Source organism: Trachinotus anak, unplaced genomic scaffold (assembly GCF_046630095.1).
Source record: "Trachinotus anak isolate AG129_WGS33_773 ecotype Australia unplaced genomic scaffold, CSIRO_AGI_Tana_v1 ptg000001l, whole genome shotgun sequence".
Lineage (NCBI taxonomy): Eukaryota > Metazoa > Chordata > Actinopteri > Carangiformes > Carangidae > Trachinotus > Trachinotus anak.
The window spans coordinates 24,232,598-24,243,587 of record NW_027273852.1 but is presented as its reverse complement, the minus strand read 5'-3'; the positions used below and the strand labels follow the sequence as shown (position 1 = coordinate 24,243,587).

General features: G+C 43.0%; 1 pseudogene; it reads right to left on the bottom strand.

Moving 5' to 3' along the window:
* Positions 1-5,598: 5,598 nt before the first annotated feature.
* LOC139619915 (nicotinamide riboside kinase 2 pseudogene) lies at positions 5,599-9,113 on the bottom strand (annotated as a pseudogene).
* Positions 9,114-10,990: the final 1,877 nt, after the last annotated feature.

The window sequence follows — 10,990 nt, the reverse complement described above, 5'->3', positions numbered from 1 at the left end:
GAGTGTGTGTTGGTGGTTCTGCTGTGTATACGTGTGTGGAGGGTGTGTGTGTATGTGTACAGAGCAGGTAGGGGGTGGGGAGAGAGGGTAATGGGTCAGGGCTCTATTTTGAACAAGTACTTGCTGGTTCTTTAATAAACCTTTGACCCCCCCCCCATGGGGTCATATATCCACAAACAACTGTGACGCCCTGCCACCCACAGTGATGTGCTGCTGGGCTGTGGCCGCGTTTTCTCCAAAGACACTGCACTGCACACGTTTACCCTTCACACACACACGCACACACCTGTCATTTCATTCATATTTTACTCTGTTGGTGCACAGGTGTAGTTCTGCTGGTTCACAGTTGTACATGGTAACACCACTGTGGCTGTTCTGCAGATCATTGCCTGTAAGTGTCACAACACTTTAGGGGAGACTGGGGAAGGTTATTTCTTCTTATTTCTCCAATCAGAAACATGCTACAGTGATGACACTCATACTGCCTTTATTTGGTCAGACCCACCCCCACCAGGAAAACAGAGGACACATTCAACATCTGCTGCTGCATTTATTGAAAAAAGTTGTTTTGGAGATGTGAAAGTTTTTTTTTCCTGAGCTGTATTTTTGTCAAACTGTCCTGAGCTTCACCTATTTGAATCACTGTTTTGTTGATTTCTAAATGACATATTAGCATGTGTCAGTGTCATGACTGACAGGATTATTGTAACTGTGGCCAAACAGAACACACAATTGTGTGTTTCAACATTTTTTGTTCAAAATAGACAGAATATGAAACAAATTTTGTCCCATAGCTCAACAGATGCAACAATAACTACTCGTTTTAATGCATAAAAGAAAAAAAAGGTATTGTGTGAATTATTGTGTTAGCCTCTCATGATCTTCTCATATTTTCGCCTGTTTTCTGTTTATCATAAGCAATAAAAGTAATTGGGCCTATTTTGACTCAAAGAAGGTTCTACGTTCTATGCAAAACAAAACTCAAAAACTATTCTTTGATAAATATAATTACATAATAATAAATAATAAATACAATAATATTATTATCAAACAATGCATGTTTTCAGAATATAGCTTCAGACAAAAAGCAAATGTTTATTATTGAAATTTAATGTATTTTTAATAGGGCTGTCAGCATTAATGTGTTAATCACGATGAGATTAAAGACTGAGTATTATGCGTTATTTCTTTGAATTGTGTTAATCGTGTGCTGCCAAAAATTCTTTATTTTACACCATCACTGGTGATATAGTGCTACCTTCTGGAATCTTTGGCTGCTACTATTTTGAACCTTTGATGCACCCTTACTTGTTGTCAAGCCACAGACACTTCCTACAAAGATTTTACATGGTGGAGCAACATACTTCATGGCAAGTCATATGGGAGCAAAAGGGGGATGGTGGCGTGACAGGAGACCTAAAGTGTTTAAATCCAATGCCTGAATCATTGTTGGTGAAGATCAAATGAGATGGAAAATAAAAACTATTAAAAAAAACTTACCCAGAGCTCGTCTACAGATAAATAAATGATCAGACATCTTCATAATTACATGTCAGACATGCTAATGTTAGCTTCTAGTTCAGACAGACTGACGGTTATGTGTTGTCAAGCAAGAGTAAACAGTTCTGAAATGCAAAATAATACATTTTTATCAAATGATAAAACATGCAATTAATCGCAATTAACTATGGAAATTCAGCACACAATTAAGAAAAAATGAATCGTTTGACAGCCCTAATTTTTGATAAGTTGCAACCATCCCTGATCCATGTTGCTCCGTCCTCAGGGTTGAGGTCAGTTGCAACATCTGAATTCTTCCATTCAAATAAATGTAGTGCATAATTTATCATATGTAATCATCTTTAAGTGGTATGAGTAACTAGCAGACAGATTTAAGTTTAACATATAAAAGTTTGGTTGGTCTCTGAGTAACTGACAGAAATGTAAGAAGTGTTGCAACCCTCCCCAGCAGGTCTGGGACAGCTAATAGAAATATAAAATCCTGACACAGTCACAGTCGAGCTGAGCAGACCCCACAAGCTCAAATAAACTTTAGCTCAGCTGTAATGTTTGTGAGGTGACACACAGGTCTCTTTGTGTATTACAGAGACTCTGTAATGCATAAGAAACTCAGCATTTAACAGATGAATCCATCTGCATTAGGAACATTCAGCCTCTGTCAGAGTTTGGTTGGTTTAGTGTCCTGTAGTTTATTGTCTGTGCTGATCTGTTGTTGCAAGAAGCTTTAGACAGAATTTATTTTCTTCAAGCTTGAACACTACACTCAAGGTCAAATGCAGTTTTCACCCAAACAGCCACTAAAGTGCAACATCATCATGAGTAACAACTTTGTACCAGTGTTTTCCTCCTGCCTATGGCACTGAGACATTTTCATACTGATATATTGTGAATCCCTTATATTATGATTTTTGATTTATTCATCTATGTTGAGTTTTTTTTTCTTCCAAGAGTGCCCATATTTGTAATGTATGTATTTATATTTTTCTATAATATTTTTTACATTTTTACTGTAAATATTTGATTTTATTTCATCATCCAATTTCATGTTTATATTTAAGTGACCTGACCTGCAGCACTTATTGTTTTATCTTTGTCTATATGATTGTTTACTGTTTTGCACCAAAACAAATTCATCATATGCTGGAAAACCAATGTGGCAATAAACCAGATTCTGATTCTGATTCTGATCTGTCTTCCATGTTCCTGCGAGGTGCTGTTTTAAATCTGAACTCCTGACTAGAGCTGCCCTCTGACATGTAGAAGCAGTCAAATGTAAGGGAACATTAAATAGTACGATGGTAAAGAACTAAAGTAGATGTACTTAGTTTCTCTCTGCCACTGAAACCTGGACCAGATGTAGAACAGCTGTGAGCGATTGTTGTTATTTGGGTTATGTCCCAGATCATTTATGACCAGTTATGATCGTTTGTTGTTGCCCTGTTTTCTGCCTCTCTGTTGATCTCATGTGCACATGTGTGCTGCCGTTTGTGTTGGTGTGTTGGGTGGTGTTGGGAGGAGGGTGGGAGGAGTGGTGTGACCAGATGCAGATGGGGTTTTTCTCCTCATTTGAATGTGAAAGTATTCTTTAGGTCTTTGGGTAGCCTATCTCCCCTGGCACAGCGTGTTTTCAATCTGTCCTGCTTGGCTCTGTGACCCTTCCAATGTGGGCTGGGGTCACGGGTTCAGCCCGGGACAACGCCCCCTATCACTCCTGGTGTCACTCAGATGCTGTGACATCGCCCCCTTAGCCACGAGGGCAACAGCACCCTTAACAATAATCGAATTAGGTATCAATGAGCTTCATAGCCCTGGATGTAATGGGCTTTTTATGGGCGGGTGAGATGGGGAGTAGGAGGGGGTAGGGGCTGTGGGCGTACAGCTGGTGGCAGTACACGAGACAGGATACATCCTCATAAATGTTCAGCATGTACCATGGACACACAAATGACATGCATACACACTTAGAAACACCAGCACACTCACAACATGTCATCATGTTGATAACAAGTACACTTTCTCTTTTCTTAGTTTATTTACTGAAATATCACAAATATAATGAATAAGTTTACAAAGAACTGAACTCTGAGCGGCCCCTGTGATGTCACAGGATGTGTCATGTCTAAGCATTTTAAGCTTTTCATGTGTTATTGAAATCCCATGCAGTCCAGTGTGTTATTTAATGTTGTTAAGCTCAGGTGGGATTAAACCAAGCTCCTTTGTAAACAGAGTTACTGTCAGTGGTAAGATGGCTTCAGTACGGGCTAAAGAACATCTACATAATCTGTTCAGAGGTGAAAATCCCTCTTCTCTGATACAACAGTTACATGTATTTCACCAATCAAACATCATTTGCAGTAACTACCTCAACCTCCTGTCATGCAAAGCCTATCTTGACTGTTTCACAGCAGCTGAGCAGCAAATAAAGCACTTTACAGAGGATGATGATCTGCAGGACCTCTGAAGGTGGCACATGAGGCAAGACACGTGAGATTTGACTGAATTTACAGCAGTGTTGATGTTGTTGTTGATGGTAGCCTACTCCAGACAGAACGCCACCAGTATGTGAAACACAGTGCAGTCTACCACGTCTGAATTGAGACACTAGACCCTGAAACCCTCAAACTCTTTGTGTTTCGTGAGTAATAACATGCACTGCTGCCAGACACCCATGTGAGCACATAGGATCTGTTAGTATGGACCTGTATATTGCCTGTATAATACCTGTACTTTACCTGTATAATACCTGTATGATACTTGTATTATACCTGTATTATGGGGGTGGTGTCTATCTTGTCCACTTCCTCCTTGCCCTGCTCCTCCTCAGAGCCCACAGTGTCTCTCCCTGAGCAGGCCACACCAGTTTCAGCGCCGACGCGCTACATTAGCTCAACGCTGAAGAGCAGGGGTGCACTAATGAGACACGGGCGTGGGCTCTGCAGCTCGTTCATCATCCTGCTTCCTCCAATCCCAACGCCCTTTTATCAGGCCCCCGTCGGGCCCTGTGTCATCTCCACCGGCATTAATCAGCTGTCCGATGAGGTGGGGGCCCCGATAATGCCCTATTAGCTGCCGAGCTCCGGAATCATTACAGGCCAATGAAAAGGCCTAGGATTACACTCCCACCAGTGCCCCCACCCCCCACCCCCCACCCCCCAACACTGACTCAGAGACAGAGAGAGGTAGCCTAACCATGAGGTGGAAGGGGTTTGTTTGGCTTGTTTACCCCCCCCTTATAGCTTCCTCTGTGTGTGATGAATACGTTGTGTTTGCAGTCTGAAGGCTCATTGTCTGCAGAGGATGGTGGAGGAGCTCCTGTTAATCTGAGTTTGGGCTAGTACAGGAAGCATCTGAGCCAAGCCAGGCCTCCCTCTAAACACTCCAGCGATGAGGTGAGGTGTGTGTGTCTGTTTGCTTACAGTGGGCTGAAGATGGTTTGTGGGGAAACCTGTGGTCCCACAACAGCCACAGTTCCGCCTAAACATCCTCAGCTGGACTCCTCCCCTCAGTCTCACAGCCCCTTTGCCATAAGTCATTTATTATCCCTGCTGGGATCTCCACGATGATCAATGATTATGAATGTCATCAGAGAGCGAGTTGCAGAACGCCAAAACCCCACTGTAGTAATTCCTCTGTATGGATCATAATCATAATTATGAGATATGCTTACACTTCCCTTTCTGATTATCTGTCTGCATGCATGAGCAGGCTGGCATTAGAGGTAGCAAAACATCCATCATGTGCAGACACAGGCAGATTAGTAGGACTAGCTCGGTGATAGATAGCCACTGAAAGGGTAATGATTAGCTCCTTTAGTATCCTTGGAGTCAGGCCTGCTGGTGTCACACACTGCCCTCCACCAGCCATGCAAAGTGGGGCAGATGAGGACCCATTTGTATTCATTAGAGCATGTAGTGAGCTCGTAAAAAGGTACTCCTCTTTCTATCCTCCGTGTCTGCTCCCATCTCTCTCTGTCCATCTCACACAAAATGTGCACAGCCTCAGCAAGAAAGAAATCAATTCTGAATCAAAACATTTGTACAAGGTGACACAGAACACGGAGCAAAAAAACATCCCGGTTCAGGTGCAGGTGCTCTCCTTCTGCGATGACCTGCAGACGCTGAGGTCCCCGGCTCTGACTGTGAGTCCTGCAGAGCTGAGAGGGGGGCTCGTCCTGTCAGCTGACTGCATCTGCTCACACCCAGGAGGAGAGTCCATGGCCCTACATCACAGGACACACAGAACTGAACCAGTCTTTGACCCAAAGCCTCTGGTCTCACTATGGTCAACTGCTGGTTGATAATATTCACTGTGAAAAACAAAACGCTTCTCAAGGAACTTAAAAATATATTCAAGGTGCTTCAAGAAACACACACACATGACAAGGTCACTCAAATATCCACCTGGCCTCTCATCTAATTTAAGATTACAATGAAGGTGCTTCATAGGATGAGGTTCCCAGGAGAACCCTTGACTACCTATAAGCTCCTTCAGGAACCTCTAATCACCACAATGGGTTACAGCAAGCACTTGTCTTCTGGAGGAACCCTTTTTAATCTGAAACCTCTAGCACCTTGGAGGGTTCCTAGAAAAACAGTCCCTAAAAAGGACTGAGCCCTTTTACTCTAGAACTCTCCTGGAGGAACTGAGGTCTCCGTGACTGCTGCAGTCTGCGGTCTTTTCCTTGGGCGGTGAAGGAAATTGCAACAAAAATGAAATAATGAACTAAAGTAATGGTTTGTGATTTTTTATATCTCAGTTTACTCAATTCTACCTCATTGTACACACAGGCCTATTATTTATCACATAAAATCAGGACTGGGAGGTTTGACAAGAAAAAGAAAATATTCAGCCTGTAAAAGAAACAGGCTGGTGAACCTCGCTAAAGGACATTTGCCTCTGTAAGAACAGCTCAGAGAAGCACGTTCCAGCTTTGTTGATGTGTGCTGAAAACAATGCCATGGATTTTAAAGCTCTAGAAGGGTCCTGGTTGTTCCAGAACTCTTCATGTCAGAATGATGGAGGCCAGTGAACTTTTGAACCTTCACTGAGCCTCGACACAGTCCTGTCTCTGAGCTCTGCAGCAGATCCTTCCTCCTCATGGTTTCTGCTCTGATCTGCATCCTCAGATGTGAGACCTGATATAAACAGGTGTGTGTCCAATCAGCTGATTCACCACAGGTAGACTCTAGTCCAGGTGTAGAAACATCTGGAGATGATCCAGAGAAAAGGAGAGACCTGAGCTAAACTTCAGGAGTCTCAGTGAAGTGTCTGAAAACTTCTGTCAATGTGAGATTTCAGTTTTTAGTTTTTAAGACATTTGAGAAAATGTCTAAAATGTTTCAGTTTGGACTTTGTCATGTTGGGGGTTGAGTGTAGACTGATTAGGGAGAAATAATTTCAATGATTTTATCATCAGGATGCAAACAGTGAAGGGGTCCAAAGACTTTCTGAGTGAACTGTACATGTATGAATTTTGATATTTGACTTCAGTGCTTGATACTGTCATTCATGACGCACAATATACCTTACACCAGGGGTACTCAAATAAGGGCCACAAAGATGATTTTCAGTGACTCAAAGGTCCATTTATTGAGGTCGGTCAGGCCAGTTTACCATTAAGTCTTACAAAAATAAATCAGCACCTCCATAGAGTCGTAACAGGTAACAAACAAACATATCAAGAGCTCAGGAATCAAATAGAATGAAAAACTATTTTACATTCTAAGTGTGTCCGTGTGAAACACAGCTTAATGAGAGAGATTTTTCAGTCCATTCTTCTTTGAATTGGCGATTTTCACTGTCCACCTTTCTTTTGGCAGATCATTTGGAACACGCCATTTTCGTGCAACCTTTTTTTCCAGTCTAGGCTCCTCCCTGCTCTCTGGCAGAGTGACACTGCGGACGGCTTCACAAGCGAAAGTGAAACTTAAAACTCACTCGCATCAACAGGCTGTCTGTGTATCGTTGGCATGGAGACAAGTCCCGATAGGAATAAGTGTTGACCCAACCAAAACACATATTCCTCTTCCATTTGTGTCATTGTCCACATGACGCCTGAATGTTTTGACCTGCTCAGTCCACAAGTGTTTGATTGAAGTTTAGAAACAACAACAGAGAAGAAACAGAAGAACCAAAGATCTTGTGGATTTCCACTTAAAACAAAACGACACTGAAGAAACACGTCAGTATTTAACGTTCCAGGCTGTAAATCAGAATCAGAATCAGAATCAGAATCAGTTTTATTGCCAAGTATGTTTCCACATACAAGGAATTATTCTGGTGATTGGGGCAATTGGGGATCAGGGGGATCAGCAACAGTGGGGCTCTCTAGCCTTGTTGATAAGGCTGATAGCAGATGGGAAGAAGCTATTTTTGTGGCGAGAGGTTTTGGTCCTGAAGGACCGCAGCCTCCTGCCAGAGGGGAGTGACTCAAAGAGTTTGTGTCCAGGGTGGGAGGAGTCAGCTACAATCTTCCCTGCACGCCTCAGGGTCCTTGAGGCGTACAGGTCCTGGAGGGGATGGAAGGATAAACAGATCAAGCTGCAACACAACATTTAGATGATATAACCTGATATATAAACTGTACCACCTGCAGCTGTGTTCCTCACCTCTTGATGAATGTCCGTCTATTGTTCATTCTTTAGCTCTGAGGTTGGTCTCCACCACCTCTGATCTTTAGATGCTGAATGTTCACCAGCTGGGTGATAACTCCAGATTTTTTCTTTCATTTTTTTGTCTTATTTTTACTGACAAATTTCCATATCAGCATATGAACCAAACAAAACCCAACTAGACATCACATACATGCACTCACACATACACACCAGTGGAGGGAAATGAATGGTAAGATTTCAGCGAATAAATTATGTGAATAAGTTATACAGTTATAAAGTATAACTCACACAAAAACACTTCATAGTTCATATCGTCCATACAGAAAAACAAAACAAAGCAAACAAAAACAAAACAAAACCATATGAAGAAAAAAAATAGACTCACCACCTCACGGGCGTCTCCCTCCTCCACTCAGACCAGTTTCAGATCTGATGATTTTCTTGTGTTTCAAATACATGGGCCAGACATGGCCATCAAACAGGCCAGGGGGTCTGGCACCAAGTAGTTCCTCGAGCACCTCCTCTTTTTGCATTCTTCATATGGGATGGAAATAAAGTAACGTTGGTTCAGCACGTCGATCAAAGGTCCATAGTTGTAAAGCAGGAAGCCCTCCACAATAAGGATATGAGTCTCCTCCTCCTTAGGGTCGGACTTTGGAACGATCTCGGTATCCAGGGTGTTATTACCGCCATGCGACTTCTCAAACTTTACTGGGTTCTCCAACCATGTGCAGATGGTGCTCATCATGGCGTCCATGTCCAGAGCAGTAATGACTTGAAGAAGTCATCCTGATGTACCACACAACAGTTGGGCAGGTTCTTGATCAGTCTGTTGGTGAGGGTGGTTTTCCCTCCATTGGTTATGCCGCCGATGCCGATGATATACTTCATGATTTCGGATGGGTTGGTCAAAAAGCTTGCAAGAAGATGTCGCCGTGAGTTCAATAAACCGATCCCTGTTTATCCAGAGTCAGATCAAATATGAACCATTTGTGTGAAATTTTTCATTTGCCGTGTGAAGTCTTGAGCAATGGCTAAAAAGTGTTTTCTGAGGTTACAATGACATTGACCTTTGACCTTTGACCATCAAAGTCTTTTTTTTTTTTTTTGCTGATACCATGGCTACAAACAGCCATGGCATGCTGCAGTGAGACTAAAGAATGAAGTTGGTCCACGAAACTAAAACAATGAGCTGAGAGGTGGTAATAACTCTCTGAGGGGTCATAGTGACCTCTGATCCCAGGACACAGCATTATCAGATCCAATATAAATACTGATGAGTGCAGCTTGAAGAAATGAGACTCTGCTGCAGTGATTTCAGTCAGGTTGAGTTAGGTTATGTTTAGTTACAACAGCCTGGTGTCAGTATTTAATCGATAACACGTGATGATTATAGAAGCCAAAATCAAACTACATGTGACAGGCATGTGTGTCACATGACATTCAGCTTCAGGTTCAGTGTGTCAGACAGGTGTATGTTGACGGGATCGAACCTGTGACCTGGTCTCTGTCAGACACTCCTGGATGAAAGGATCTTCCCACCCTGTGGCCTTCACTCCTCGTGGTGAGGTTGTAGAGGACGGTGTCAAACGTCTGAAGGAATGGGTGTGGATTTGAATGCAGCAGTCTGACATCTGTTCAGAGTCGTTTCTCTCAGGAGGCTGACAACGTGTGACTGTAACTATGTCTGTTCTAGCTCAACTGGGAGAAAATAAACGCAGACTGGGGTTATTGTCGCAGCCTGCCTGCCACTGCCAGCCCAAGTATTAACATACTGATGATAGTGTCACTGTAAATCAGTCTGCTGCAGTGTGTCAGATAAGTGGCGCACAGCTACATGAAGATGGAAGGCTGTAATGAATCAACAGCAGCACAGAGGCCTCTTTGAATAAATACTCAGTTCATGGTGCAGATAAGAGAAGATCAGAGGAGCAGCTGACTGGACAGCCGTCTCTCACATACATATATTATACTGACAGCAGCATTATAATGTAATAAATTGTGATGACAGTTGGAGCTATTATTCTATCGGCCCCTGCCTCAGTGTTGAATGGGGGTGTCTAATTGTGAACCGCTGTCATAAACTGGGGTCATCATGCATACTTAGCGTCACGTCATCACCTGTACAGCAGCTCACTGATACAATCAGCCTCCTGACACAGCTGATCTTAGCAGGGTGATTTATGGGATACAGAGGATGTGGCGTCGCCTGCCTGCAGACAGCAACAGGCGTCTGCTGCTGTCTGGATGGAGGGAGGAGGTCGCAGAGCCCCGTCCAGTGTGCCAGCCTCCTATATCCCCTGTATCTGATAATGGTCAGGTGTGCACTGCTGAGAGCACGGAACACTGCTGGATGTCCTCTGACAGGTTTATCCACTGATATGATTTTGTCTTTTCACATGCAGACAAACTCTTAAAAAGTCTTTGTTTCAGATCTTTTGATCAGTCTATACTACTATTTGATTTTAAAACTGATTTAATACTGTTAACGACCTTTAATATTTTCATCATTTAAAACCAGTCTGACACTGATAGACATAATCACTCCAACATGTGGTGGAGTAGCATTTCCGCTGCTGCTTCCTCCCATGAGAAGGCATGCTTGCCTCTACATCCATCTGCTGAGGGATGTAACAGAGTATCTACCTCTGTGGCACCACACTGATCTGCAGGAACCTGTTAGTCCTGACCTTTGGAGGAGAGCACTGGAAGGTCTTTTTTTAATTAGACGTGTCACTTTTTGGCTGCTGCTTTGCAATAATCCATTTGAAACTAGCATGCACCCCACAGCCCATCCTCGTAAAGTTTTAAAGTTTCATATTCCACTGCTTTATGGCCTCTGTCTGCCTGCAGAG